Source organism: Suricata suricatta, chromosome 12, assembly GCF_006229205.1.
Source record: "Suricata suricatta isolate VVHF042 chromosome 12, meerkat_22Aug2017_6uvM2_HiC, whole genome shotgun sequence".
Lineage (NCBI taxonomy): Eukaryota > Metazoa > Chordata > Mammalia > Carnivora > Herpestidae > Suricata > Suricata suricatta.
Window position 1 is genome coordinate 50,463,580 of NC_043711.1, and position 15,047 is coordinate 50,478,626.

General features: G+C 36.3%; 1 protein-coding gene across 1 annotated transcript in view; it reads right to left on the reverse strand.

Moving 5' to 3' along the window:
• The window catches only part of PPARG (peroxisome proliferator activated receptor gamma), a 106,953-nt gene extending 93,919 nt beyond the window's left edge, over positions 1–13,034 (reverse strand). Inside the window, exon 1 of the mRNA XM_029918727.1 lies at positions 12,959–13,034. The gene's annotated coding sequence lies outside the window, so the exon portion shown is untranslated. The remainder of the gene's footprint in view (positions 1–12,958) is intronic.
• Between the last annotated feature and the right edge of the window lie 2,013 nt (positions 13,035–15,047).

A 15,047-nucleotide genomic window follows, 5' to 3' on the forward strand; every position in this document is an offset into this window, starting at 1 on the left:
GAAAAAAATAAATAAAATTTTTAAATTTAAAAAAAAAATAAGTGATTTAAATGACTACCAAAATCAAAGAGAGAAAAGTTAGAGCACAATCATTCTGCACAGTAGGTTCTAAGAGCAGAACTTAACATTATTTCTTTCCATTTTTAACTTACAGTACATGTGCTTTACAAGGAAAAACAGAGAACTCCAGTGCCATTCAGATGCTAAAGAATTATTTTTATTTGTTCAATTTGTTTGCTTTGTTTTTCAACTTGATGAGTGATCCTAACAAAAGTGCCATTCTTGGGCTGAAGAACCCTGGGATTTTAGCACCTCTTTGGGACATGGATATATGTTTCAAAGCACTTTCCCAAATGTATGAGCTGTACTGTGAAACAATGATCTCTCTTACTACCTTTCAGATTTTGAGACTGCAGCCTTTCTCAACAGTGCCAAAAAGGCATTCACGCCAGCTGTCATCTTACGTTTTCTGCTACAGTCTTCATTTTTTTTTTTAATTTGGATGCTTCACTCTTTTAAAAATATTGCCAAGTAAGTGAAAAAAGACAATGTCCTTCGTTTTACTCAAGCTGCTTGGAATTAAACCCCTGAGTGAGAAAGGTAACATCTATTCATAATAAATATTCTGCTCTTCAGGCTTCTCTTTTCTGGATTTCTTACAGAATGCCCAGGGGCCAGGCTCTCATATTATCTAAATATAAACAAAATGCTTGTTTCCTGACCGAGACCTCATCTGCCAAGATTCCACTCAGACTGCTGATTTATAGGTGGCTCAACTCTCTAGGCACAGAAGACTCTAACAGAGCTGGTGACACTGCCCGTGGTCAGCCAAACAGAACAGCTAAAATAAAACCCGCAGCATTCTTAAAGAGGAAGAAGCAAATTAGGGTAAAACATCCAGTTTACTTCTCTTTTACCACTCAATACTTTTTATTCTACCTCTCATATTCTAAATTACAAGATAATCTTTTCAATGTAGCTTATATGTGTGTAATAGTAAAGTGGTGACTCTTAAAATAATACTCTGTATTTTGAAAAAAAATACGTAAAATTGAACAGACTTTTAAGGAAGAAACAAAAAATCATGTATCTGTTCCTTCATTCATATTTTCACAGGATGGCTGACTCTATACAGTATGTTATGTCCACTTAAAACCCAAGATAACTAACTATCCAGCTGCCACTGAGCATCTAGTTTTTTGATACCTGGTTGTCCTGCCTAATATTTCAATTTCTATCCAAGAATCAAAAAGCCATTTGTTTAGGTCTGCATTCTTATATAACCCAGAAAAACAAATACTGTAAATCTGTAACTCAGGGTAAGGAAGGACCAATGGCAATCTGCAAGCTTGAAGCTTGGTAATGAAAGGGATAAAAAGACATCTTCAGATCGCCAGATCACTGAAGGTGAAGTTGGCTAACAGTGAAATGTTAACTCTGGCTTTAATTCTTCATCAGAAAGATGAGAAGAATCAGTGGCTCTCAAAATAGCACTAGATAAAATTCATAATATTCTAGAAAGTACTATAAAGTATATAAAAACATGTATTTGCAAAAAATACTCCTGTAGTCAATTTTCTCACTTAAGAACACTATCCAGAGATGTCTCTGTTGATTCTGGTACGCTGTACCGTTTCCACCATACCAAGCATTAAAGCAAATTGGCTTGCTGCTTGAGTGGTCTGAAAAAAGTATATTCTGTGTCACTGAACTGCTGTAAATTTAAATCTATTTCCTGTAGTTCTCAGCTTCTTTTGGCAGAATACTTCTAACTAAGAGTGTAATAAACTATACTGTCATCCTTCAGGGTTTTTATAACTCCATCTACTTGGGGCTGAGGAGGTAATAAGAACTCATAAGGAAATAAACGTATTACGGTGACATTTTATAACCTTTAACCTGGGGACAACTGAAATCATGTGTTTAAGATGGGAAGCATAACCGAATTTGGGATGACTTCTTGCGGCGTTCTTTTCCTTACACCAACATCACTAAATTTGTTCAGCAATAGATTTCAGGGTTGTTTTTTTTAATCACTTTTCCTTCATAATATAAAAAAAAATTCCTTTTCCAGGAAGGAAATATTCTTGGTAAACTGTAAATTAATAAAAGATGGGAAGCTAGGATATTAATTCATTTTTAAGTTCCTTTAAATGGCTATCCTGAGACCTCACCCTTATATATTTCCTCCTTCTCCACTGATGCGCTCTCTCCGACTTTACTGATGAGCTGCTCCAGTAGAACTGTCTGCCAGTATTCTCAGTGGTCTAAAATCATTCCCTTTTCACACACCATTTATTACCCTCTAAGCTCACTGAAACACCCTTTCTTCGTTGGACATACACTCTCATCTTAAATGATGGTCTCCTCCTTATAACTGTTAATGGCATTATTTCTTTCTTCATTCTTCTTGATCTTATGCTGTCACTCTATATTTTATTTCAGTAAAAAAAAAACAAACACACAGGAGCTTGGGAGGTAGAAAAATCTTGGTTTCAATCCAGATTCCACTCCCCACTGGCATTGTGCTCTCAGGCAAGTTACTGAACCATGCTAAACTTTACTTTATTCACCTGTAAAATAGGTATAATCACAATTCCGATTTTACAAGGTTATTGTGAGAACTAAATAGATTATATATGTAAAGTTATTACCACAATGCCAGGTAATAAGAGATACTAAGCGCTGTTTTCCTTCCCTTTTCCTAAAACTCTATTTGGTATCAGTCATACCTACCTCTCCTTCCTCTCTCTCATTTTCCTCTTCCAAACTTCACTTGTGTGTTGTTTTTGAAGATATCACCTTCACTGTGTGCCACTGACATGCAAATCAGCAGGCTAGTTCCACCCTCTGAAATGAGGCTCATCCCATCTTCCTATCTCTCTAGGATATTTCTACTTAGATATTCCACCATTCACTTCAAATTCAACAAATCTAAAAGCAAGCTCATCCTTCTGCCCCCAAAAGAGTCCTTCTTCTCTATTTCTTTGAATATATCACCTCTACATTAGCCAAAAGTTCATCTTTGACCCTTTTTTCTTTCCTCTTCTTCATTTCTTATTTAGTCACCAAATCTTATAAGTTATCAAGATATATCTTTCACATGTCCCTTCCACAGACAGCGTTTGTCTTACCTCTTCCCCAACCCCAGATCTTTAAGTTCCCATCGCCTCCTCAACAGAGCCCAGGCTCCTCCGTCCAGTATGTGTGCCCGGCCGAACCCAGCCCTGCTCCTCTGTAGGGAGCTCTGTATGTTTGCAATCTCCAGCTTCTTCCTCCTCATGGGTCCATAGCTTTACTTCCAGGTGCAAGCATCTAATGAAACTACTCACCGCTCCAGTTCTGCATGTGTGTTTTCTGCCACAAATTTTTACTATATGTTTTTCCTGTCACGCATTGTCCAGCTCTGTTATTTAATTCTCTCATGTGGTATGTGTAGCACAGTCCTTGACATTAGACTGTGAGCAAGGATGATCTCATCACTATTTTGTCTAGAAGAGTGCCGGCCATATACAAGTAGCTCAATAAATACTTGTTTAATGAATAATACACATAAACCAGTTACCAAAAACAAAAAGAAAAAAATCTCAGCACAAATAACTGTCCTAGCCCTTTCCTTTACTTAAAAGTCCTGCTTCAAATGAAATAGAAAATTAAAATAAACGTTCCTCATTCCTGAATTATATAGGTAAGAAGCAGCCGATTAGGTACTTATGTGCTTTTATGGATTCGCTTTCAACATTTGCAAAAAGAAAAAGCCTATGTAAAGGTTAAATCTACAAAATTATAAATACATATAATATATGGAAATCCTTTTCTTAAAATAAGTCAATTCTGTACATTCTTTGCATCTCTGGTTGGTAAATTTTAAAATAATATTTAGACAAGGCTGCGTATAATACTACGCTTAGCTGGTAGAAATAAAAGTACATCTGAATCATTTGATTTCAATTACATGATCATTTTAATACTAGCACAATACTTGCTAGGAATTGTGTTAAGCACTAGGGATACCCAGAGAATAGCCTCTGCTCTTGAGAAGCTTCTTGAGAAGCTCACTCCTAACACTGACTATAAAATCAGCACTAGTCTGATACAATGATCGGTGTGTTCTAGTTACAAACCAAATGCTGTGAGAGGCATACTGCGCCGTGTGGCATGGCTGAACCACAGTAGTTGTGGTAGCAAATTGGAGGGGACGGCCTGGAAGGGTAGGCTGAGGCTGACCACAAAGTTTCTAATGCTCCCTGAAAGGAGGGTAAAATGTAAACACATAGCATTTTAGAAAGATAACTGTCAACTTGGAAGATGAAATGGAAACAGTAAACTGTTGAGTCAGATAACTTGCAATTTTCAGGTAAGGAAAATCTTAACTAAATCAACATCAGAGAAAATAAAAAGGTTGGAAAAACAAAGGTATAGTAGCAGCAATCAGTAGATTCATATATAGAAAGTTGTATTTTTTTCTCCTACCACATTTGGCACTGGGGAGCAGAGGTGTACGAAAAATGTATTCTTAGATTCTTACTAGCTGTTGGTATTACTTTTATTCCAAAGACTGATGTATAAAAATAGTCTGTATACTGAGAACACAACTTGGCAGCATATTTCAGAACTTTCATGCTTCACTTAAGATAAAAGTCAAGTCACTCCAACACATTCCAGCTATCAACCCGTCCCAGGTCAGTTATTCTTTAAAAGGATGTGAACTTAAAGGAAGTTACTTTGTCAGACACAGGCACTTCATTTTTAGAAGTGTGATTTCTTCTAGTAAGCACTTTTTCTGGTAGAACACGGTAGAGTACAGATCTGTTACACGTCACTCTTTTCATATTGGTGCTTAAAATAAAATAAAAAAAACACCAAGTAATACAATGAAGGGGCTTAATGCTTTTCTTGAACAAAGATATTTTAAAGATATAATGAATAGTTGTGGAGATTCTTTGAACTCCTATCATACAGACAAGCATTTAAGCAAATTATTGTGTAATTTCTTATTATGTGGCAATATATTATTATGGCATCTAAAATTAAAATAACTAAATGCAGAAATATCTCAATTATTTCAACAAATGGCTCTTGCTACTAAATGGGCATCAGAAGGTAAAGGTCTGTTCCTGTAAATCCTTAAATTGCTAAAAACACATAATCAGCAGTAAGGAAAGAAATAGAAGCAGCCAAAAGGCAAAAACTGTATTCTGTTCCACTTTAGCTGGTAATAAGAAAGTACAGAATAGGGGAGCCTGGGCGGTTCAGTCAGTCAAGCAGGTTACTCTTGATTCCAGCTAAAGTCATGACCTCACTGTGGTGAGATGGAGCCCTTTGTCAAGCCCCACTCCAGGCTCCATGCTGAATGTGGAGGCTGCGTAAGATTCTCTTTCCCTATGCTCCTCCCCTGCTTACACTCTTCTGCTCTCATTCTCTCTCTCTCTCTCCCTCTCAAAAAAAAGTACAGATTAAGGAACAAGGATATGCATTTCTATAAAGCAACAAATAAATACATTTTCAAGACACATTTCCAACAATGCCTCCTCAAAAAAAATTAGTATGTACTAGGAAACAATCATCCTGATGACCAAATACTTGTACAGTATTACAGTATAATGGAGTGGCTTCCACTTAAATACCACCTTTTTATTTTATTTTTTTAATAATTTTTTAAATGTTTATTTATTTTTGAGAGACAAAGAGAGACAGAGCATGATGTGGGGTGGGGCAGAGAGAGAGGGAGACACAGAATTTGAAGCAGGCTCCATGCTCTGAGCTGTCAGTACAGAGCCTGATGTGGGGCATGAACCTATGAACCATGAGATCTTGACCAGAGCCAAAGTCGGATGCCTAACTGACTGAGCCACCCGGTGCCCCATATCCCACGCTTTTAAAAATGACTTGGATTTGGCAAGTGGAGTACTGATTAGCGTGTCCTGGTGACTTAGTTTCAGTAGGATGGAATAAGTCACTTGTCCTCTGTCCATTTTGATTTCATTTGAAGAAGATGAAAATTTAAGGCAAAAATTCTAATACCTTAAAGCTACATATTGCTGTAAGAATTTCCTAAGCCCTTTATATATTTGATCTTACTTGAGCCTCACAATAAACATCTCCCACCTAACAGATAAAGAAATTGAGATCCCAAGTTTTAGGAAATTGCCAATTAACAGAAGAGGAAAGATTACAACCCAGGTGTCCTCAACTCCCAAAACAGTGATGTTCTCTGGAATGACATGGAGTTCTTCTAAAGCGTATCTGGGGGGTCAATGTTGGTAAAAAGTTGATAATTAAACATCTCTATAGTAAAGAGACTGGCTGGCTTAGTAGGAAAAGCATGTGACTCTTGATCTCTGGGTCATGAGTTGAAGCTCCACAATTCAAGCTAATACTTAAAAATAAAAATCTTTAAAAAATAATAAAAATAAAAATAAACATCTATGTGTAGGAAAAATCTTCATTGTTTGTATGTAGTTATTGTAATATTTCCTGAATGGTACACCTTATATATAAAAGAAAAATGTTTCTTGGTTTAACAGTAATGCTAGATTTCTCTGCATATTCAAAATAGGTTGCTAAAGAATTTGTTCTTGTCAATTATATTTATATGTCAGTGGTTACTTCTGAACACAAAAAAGTGCTCTCATCTGGAAGAAGTTCAACAACACATTGTTAATACTCTACCCCTACAAAATAATTTTAAAGCTCCATGGGAATTTAGATTTGCACAAGTTATTAGGATGTGACCTTTCCCTTAGATTTCTTATTTTAGGATTGACTTAACATGGTATTTCCCCAGTGGGAGCTGTTGGACTTCCTTCGCAGATAAGAAAAATAGCAATCACAAATTATAGTGAGTAAACTTAGGAAAACATATATTTCTGTGATGCAGATGAAACTAAAATCATAAAAGTAGAGCCCGCACTACATATTCCTTGAGTTTGAGAGGAAAGCCATGTGGCTTGCTAACAAAACAAAACAAAAGTCATGCCATTTTGGTATTTCCCTGAAATTTATACTTAATTGTTTTTTGTCCCAGCTACCAAGTCTTATGACTTTTAAAGATTATTAAAGATGTTTACTTCCCTAAATTTCCTACATCCTGTCTACTGAGAGTATAAAAGTTTAAAAATATCAAACTTTTAGAAATTTAAATGACTTCAGATCACAGGATCTGGACTGAAGGACAAGGAGTTCATCAGTACAAAGAAAACATACTGGGTAACATGAGAGAGATCACAGTTACTTCATGTTCCACAGAATAATAGTGGCTTCCAGTGACTGACCTCTGACTATATGACACTGAGGTAAAACTTAGGCACATTACTTATAACATAGGTGTTATTCAAAGTAGCCGAAGAATCAAGCATGCTCTAGCTAGGACTCTAGAGCTCCTTCCTGGTATTTTTTAAGAGGTAAACAAAACTGTGGAAGGGGAGATGATGAAGACTTGTACAGTTTTCCTAATTAGGTGCCAAAATCCATTTTATCTAGTGCTAGTTGAGGAAATATTAAAATTAAAAAATTACAGAAAGACTAAAATTTTTTTCTCTTCTAAGAATGAAAGCATAGGATATAAATGAAAATTAAGGAATTGTCAAATGTAATTTTTTGTATCCTCTCTTATCAGATATATTTACAGATTTAAAAAAAATTACTTAAGAACAGTGCTTTATTTATTATTCGAGAATCTCAAATAATCAAACCTACCACGCATTCTACAGTCTAACAAACTGTTAATTCAGTCTTTATATAACAGAACTTTTTCTTGTAGGCTTAATTTTTAGGAGTTAACCATTAACATTTTACAGCTGCGACTAACATTTTTAAGTAAAGATGGTAGCCACTGTGGTTGACACACATTTTTCTTTAGAAAATACGTAAACAAAATTAGGTTTTAAAACATTGTTTTGGAACAGAAAGAGAATATGGAAATCACTATCACAAGTCCTTAATTGTGTAGACCTTGGGGGTCAGGGATAGCACTGTATTTATCAAATACTACATAGATATATCAAAATATGTGGGTATATTAAGTACTGGAAGGCAACTTATAGAATAGTTTGAATAACACCTTGAGATTCCCGATAATTTTTTTTAACATTTATTTTTTGAGAGAGAGACACACACAACATGAGCGAGGGAGGGGCAGAGAGAGAGAGGGAGTCACAGAATCTGAAGCAGGCTCCAGGCTCTGAGCTGTCAGCACAGAGCCCAATGCAGGGCTCGAACACATGAACCATGAGATCACGACCTGAGCTGAAGCTGGACGCTCAACTGACTGAGCCACACAAGTGCCCCGATAATTTTCTTCTAAATGTTCTGTACTGTTGTTTATGCTAGGCTTATTTGATATTTTAAAAAATACTGCGCTGTAGTTAAAAACTACAATCTCTATTTCATGTCATTAACTGTAACATTTAACCCTCAAATTAAAGTTTAGAATGAAAAGTAAAGACAATCACTCTTAATCTCTTGCCTGTTCATTGTAATACATTTCAAACATGTAATTTTGTGCCTTAAATTTTTCTCTGTATCTTGATTCTGAAGTGACTATTCTCCTTGAATATTCAAAGCACAAATTTAGAATATTTGATTGGAATAAATCTTTTTTAAACAACTGATCTGTACCCATCTCTCCAGAAGTCCTACTTTGTAAAACCCACATTTTCAAAAGCAGTCATTCCTTTCTAACCAGCAACATGTGGATTTGAAGGATATAACGTCTTTACCTTTTATTTAAATTACGCATAACCTCAGGAAATCATCTGCAACTCCTTGCAATTAAGTAGGTTTTTTTCCTAACCAAAACCAAAACAAAACAAAAAGTACCAGAACTCCATATTACTCTGATACCTGAACTTGGTAAAGCCCCTCACTCTCCACCCTCATTCCACTATCACACATACAAAGCCACTGCTAAATGAGAAAATATTTCTATGAACAGAAATCATTTAAATGTATACTTTGGAGGAAATACGTTTCTGTTCATATTGCTGGTAATATGTCTCACAAACAATCTGAAATGTCTTAAATACTGATGATGCAAGACTAATACCATTGCTCAAATCCCTTAACACAGAAACGCCTCTTCTGGCAATGTATCTGAACACATTTATTAAAAAAAATTTTTTTTTATGTCTTTTATCTATTTTTGAGAGACAGAGAGAGACAGTGCAAGCAGGGGAGGGTCAGAGAGAGAGGGAGACACAGAATCTGAAGACCGGCTCCAGGCTCTGAGCTAGTTGTCAGCACAAAGCCCGACGCGGAGCTCGAACCCACGAACTGTGAGATCATGACCTGAGCCAAAGCCAGACGCTTAACCAACTGAGCCACCCTGGTGCCCCTATTTTTTAAAAAATGAATTATGTGCATGAAGATATTGACTATATGTAATGATACAGAATAGTAACTGTATACTAATAAAAAGCTTGAAACTACTCCAAACTGGCTTAGTAAGTCACGTGGTGCGTGTATTATTGCGTTGTTACTATGATAAATCTGGAACCCAGGTAGAAACAAAGAAACATTTATGTGATCTAACAGTAAAAGGAGCAAATACGCTATATATACTGTAATTACTAGTAAGTAAAAACTGTAAACGCATTAATAAGATCTGGAAGAAACTATGCAGAAATAAGTATGTGATCTTTTTATTTAAAAATACATTTTCAGCTTTTCAGACATAAAACTGTCTTAAAAGAATTTAGTGTAAAATGAAACAAACCCAATAATCAAAATTCAAAAGCAAACGTAATCTGTTCTAGTTTCTAATCTTATTTCTAAATGTACCACCTACCTGCTTTTTAGGTTTTAAAAGTAAACATTATCTCTGCTCCAATCCTGGAGCTCTGAACTCACACACAGCAGTACAGCTAGGCAGAGAGTTGATTTACAGAGGGCAGGACTGGACTTTGCATGTGAGCACACACAGAAGACGATAAAGATCGTTGTGTCCTATTAGTAATTTACAGAATTGGGATTGACTCCACCCAGTACACCTATAATTGAATTCCTCAGCCATAAAATCATGGGGACCAAACAAGTTCAGATATCTTTTATCTAAACCCTTTTTTCTCCTTTATCATCAGTTAACATATTTCTTATGGAGCTTTTCTTCTTTTTATAGATTCATTTGTCTGAGTTATAAATTAACCCCACAAGCAACTCTCCCTACCACCCAGCTCTACGGTTTCCTGTGTGCCAGGGTTCTTTTTACACACACGATTTATGATATAGGGGCCATTTAAACTGCCAGTTGGTAAATGATGCCCAAGGGATCATCTCTACATTAATAATAAAATTAAAAACTCCTACAGATAAATGCTCTTAAGCACATATTCTCCTCAGAGCTGGGCACCTTGGCAAAGAAGTAGAATATTAACTGCTGAAAACTTCCGTTATTCTTTTTGTTTTTCAGAAAAATTGTGGTAAAATATATACAATATAAAAATTTACCATTTCAACCATTTTTAAATGTAGGGTTTGGTGGCAGTGAGTGCATTCACACTGTCTTCCTTCACCACCACCCATCTGTGGAAGCTTTTCATCTCTCCAAACTACAACTCTGTCCCCATTAAACACTAATTCCCTGTCCCTTCCCCCTCCCAGCCCCTGGCACCCACCACTGTCCCTGCTGTCTCTATGAATTTGACTGCTCTAGGTACAAACTTCTGTTTTTTCTTGTCCCGCCTGAAGTGTGTAAAATAGTGTAGTTTGCTAAATTGGTTGAACACAGAAAGAGATCTGCTGGCAAAAATAAAAAAACTTCAGGGAAGAATTCCTTATACTTAGCATTTAATTTTTTATGCCCAAATGCTTGGATGTGAACCAAACACTCATATTCAGATGCCAAAATACATACCTGCCCCTTACTTTTCGTTTTTCAAGAGGTTGGTCTTTCAATTTTAAATGGCTTCAGGGTTTTCTAAAGTTACATTGATTTTCTAAGCAAAGTTAATTCTGCTTTGATTTCCTTTATGAATCAAAGTTCCCCTAGTACTACTTGTATTCACTGAATTCCCAAACATTTAACCTAAAAGCATGACCTTTCCTCATCTTCACCATTCCAATATAAGACTTTTAATTTTAAGTTCTTGTTCAGATGTTGCCACGGGTAATGAAGATCAGTGGACCAAGAGGTTATTGAGATCTCAATGCTTTCACAGTTTGGGTTTGAAAATTCAAATCAGACAGTGATTGTCACCAACTAGAAACTTTGCTAATAGATAGTTCCCAAGAAGCAGAGCCTTGTTGAATTTTCCCACTCACAGGTCTTCCAGGAGACTGGAAGTAACTGACTGAAGTACTAAGTGGAAACCAAACTTGTGGAGGTAGGGACTGCAGTATGTTGTGGACAGGATTAACAAACAGCTCAAGGAGTTATCCCTGATGAAAAGAAAGCCCCTCCTCCTCCTTGTTTTAAGGTTTGCAAACAAATAGAAACTCACCCTATAAATCAATGAAAATCTAATGGGAATGATTATTTAGGGACTCCAGTGTGATTTTTTTCTTAAAGTTTATTTATTTATTTTGAGGGAGACAGAGACAGCACGAGTAGGGCAGGGGCAGAGAGAGAGAGAGAGAAAGAGAGAATCCTAAGCAGGCTCCATGTTGCCAGTGCAGGGCCATGCAGGGCTCAAACTCAAACTATGAGAGCATGACTTGAGCTGAAACCAAGAGTTTTACACTTAACAGACTGAGCCACCCAGGTGCTCCTCCAGTGTGACTTTTAACTTTTATTTTGAAATAATTTGAGGCTTACAGAAAAAGGGGCAAAGATAGAGAGCTCCCATGATGTACATTTCACTTAGCTTTCCTACTGCTAACATATTACAACACAGTACAGTGATCAAAACTAATACACTGGGGCGCCTGGGCGGCTCAGCCGTTAAGTGCCCAACTTCGGCTCAGGTCATGATCTCTTAGTTCATGGGTTCAAGCAACACGTCAAGCTCTGTGCTGACTGCTTGGAGCCTGGAGCCTTCGTCTGATTCTGCGTCTCCCTCTCTCTCTTTCCTTTTCTGCTCCCTCTCTCTCTGTCCCTCCCCCCTCCCTCTCTCTTTCTCTCTCAAAAATAGACATTTAAAAAAACTAATAAATTAATGTTGTCACAATACTATAAACTACTTTATTTGGACTTCATCAGTTTTCCCATTCATGTCCTTTCTCAGTTCCGGGACCCATTCCAGGACCCCACAAGACATTTAGTTGCCATGTCTTCTCACTCTTCTCTAAATCTGGGCTAGTTCCCAGTCTTTCCTCTTTTAAACAACTTTGTTGAGGTCTAACTGATATAGAAAAAACTGTACGCATTTAGCTGCATATTTACTTGTCCAATCACTTATCCATTTCAGTATGGAATCATGTATTTGGGGAGCTATGATTCAATACTATAGTTATTTATTTTATTCCTCAAATTATTTCAGCCTTGGCCATTCATTCAGAGCTGGAAAATTTTGAGCAACAAAATAAATAATTGTAGTATCATATTTTAACTCCCCAAATAAAATACATATACATGAGTATTGAATATTGAAATTACTTTCTTCTTTGTGAGCAGGGATCATGGTTGCATGGCCTACAGGGAATCAGGCCAGATACTATTATTTTTTTAATCTCAATTTAATTGTAAGTATAATAGAAACCTAAAATAATATTCTTCTACTGAGACTTATTTCTAAGGATCTAAGTTATTTTTCAACTTCTAGGTCACTTTTCTATCTTTGTTTTGTCTTTGACAAATACATTACTGTGTTCTCCTTCAACTGACTGGTAAATTATAAAGTAGAAAGTATTCTGATAGTCAAAATAAAAGCTCTCTAAGAAATTTTACAATAAAATACAATGAAGAATTTGCATGTTCTTTTAAAAAGACACTTTAAGATCCCAATTTAGTAAAATAAATCTTAATATAAATTTAACCTAAATAAATTTAATATATGAAATAATAAATTCTACATTTACCTACCGTGGAAGGGTGACTCTTGTTTGAGAAAATGACCTTCCTGTATGCTGTGGTTTACAGTTGGCTTCTTTCAAATCTGAAAAAAAAAAAAAGTTTGATATACACGTACTCAAAGTTTTCAGACAACCTACGTGCCAAAATGTATAAGCACAAATAAATTTATTTTCGCTGTTGGATTTCATTCTGAATGTTTGTTTTACCCTTAACTTATTTTTATATTCTCTAGAAGTAACCAACAGACTCACTAAACACACAGGGCTGGAGAATATTCTTTTTTTTTTTTTAATGTTTTATTTATTTTTGATACAGAGAGAGACAGAGCATGAGAGGGGGAGGGGCAGAGAGAGAGAAAGAGACACAGAACTGGAAGCAGGCTCCAGGCTCTGAGCTAGCTGTCAGCACAGAGTCTGACGCGGGGCTCGAACCCATGAACGTGAGATCTGACCTGAGCCGAAGTCGGAGGCTTAACCGACTGAGCCACCCAGGCGCCCCTGGAGAATATTCTTAAAGAGACAACTATTAGATTCACTTCACCTACTTTCCTACTCTGTCACTGATCAGGAGATAAGGTACTTTATCTCATCCATCTTTTTAAAGAAAAATTTTAAGTTTATTTTTGAGAGGGAGATAGAGAGAGCAGGGGAGGGGCAAAGAGAGACAGAGAGAGGGAGACACAGAATCTGAGCCGTCAGCATAGAGCCCCACACGGGGCTCGAACTCACAAACTATGATATCATGACCTGAGCCAAAGGCAGCTGCTTAACCAACTGCGCCACTCAGGCACCCCTATCTCACCCATCTTTATGTCCAATTAGTGATGACACCTACTTTATTGGACAGATAAGAAAAACTAGATATTATTAAAATAATTAATAACTTCAATAACCTTTGATAAAAGTTAGACATAGAAAAGATGCTATTTATTAAAATATAGAACTTCATTTTAGATGGCACATGGCTGTTAAGACTGCAGTACAAGTATAGGCATGTGTCACAAGCATCTAGGGACAGAAGATGCAGCACATTCCATGTGGAGATTTTTAAAAGGAAGACCCTGGGGCGCCTGGGTGGCTCAGTCGGTTAAGTGTCGACCTCAGCTCAGGTCATGATCTCAGGGTGTGTGAGTTCGAGCCCCGTGTCAGGCTCTGTGCTGATAGCTCGGAAGCCTGGAGCCTGCTTTGGATTCTGTGTCTCTCTCTGCCTCTCCCCCACTCATGCTCTGTCTCTGTCTCTCTCAAAAATAAATAAACATTAAAAAAATTTAAAAAATAAAAAATAAAAAAATAAAAGGAAGACCCAGAGAGCAAAGTATTCACGTAAATGTGCCAAAGGTCTCAGGATGCATATCCCTGCCTCTTAGGAAAGGTTCAGGGATCCTAGAATAGCTGTACATGCCATAAAAACAAAACAGCATCTAGTGCCAAAGCCTTATCATCAGGGCCTTAAATGCCCAACATCCAGACCTAATGATTTGTACAGTCTAATCTATACAGAATTCTAATTTTTTTTTAAATTCTATAATTTTGGAACTTGCAAAATCTATTCTATTACCTGATATATGACATAAAAGTAGTGGATCATAAGTATAAAATGTTCTCCTATTTTGTTATTTCTAACTTGAAAGAATATAAACTATACCCAATGTATTTGGTTTCTCTAACATTATTTAATACTTATCCTTGGGAATTGAAAACTTCTTCATGTAGACTCAACATTAATAACAACTGTTTGCTTTCAGAATGGGACATATTCTTCTATGGAAAAAGCTGATTTATTAGTGTTTCATTCTTCTAGGTTTTATTTTCTGACTGATTACTGACCTGTATCAGAGCAATTTACATAAATGCTCTCTGATTTGTTAGTCAAAACCAAAAGGAATACCCACACCAAAACTATTCATTATATATAACATGTCTAACACATGAGAAATAACTTTATCTATAATGGATTGCCACTTTGCCTTTTTTTAAACATTTAATTCAACTAAAAATTCAACTAACTATACGGGGAGAAAAGGAAAGACTATTAATAAAGAAAAATTTGAACAAAATCGCTCTGAAAAATTAAAGAATGCTGACTCCAGATTAGGGTA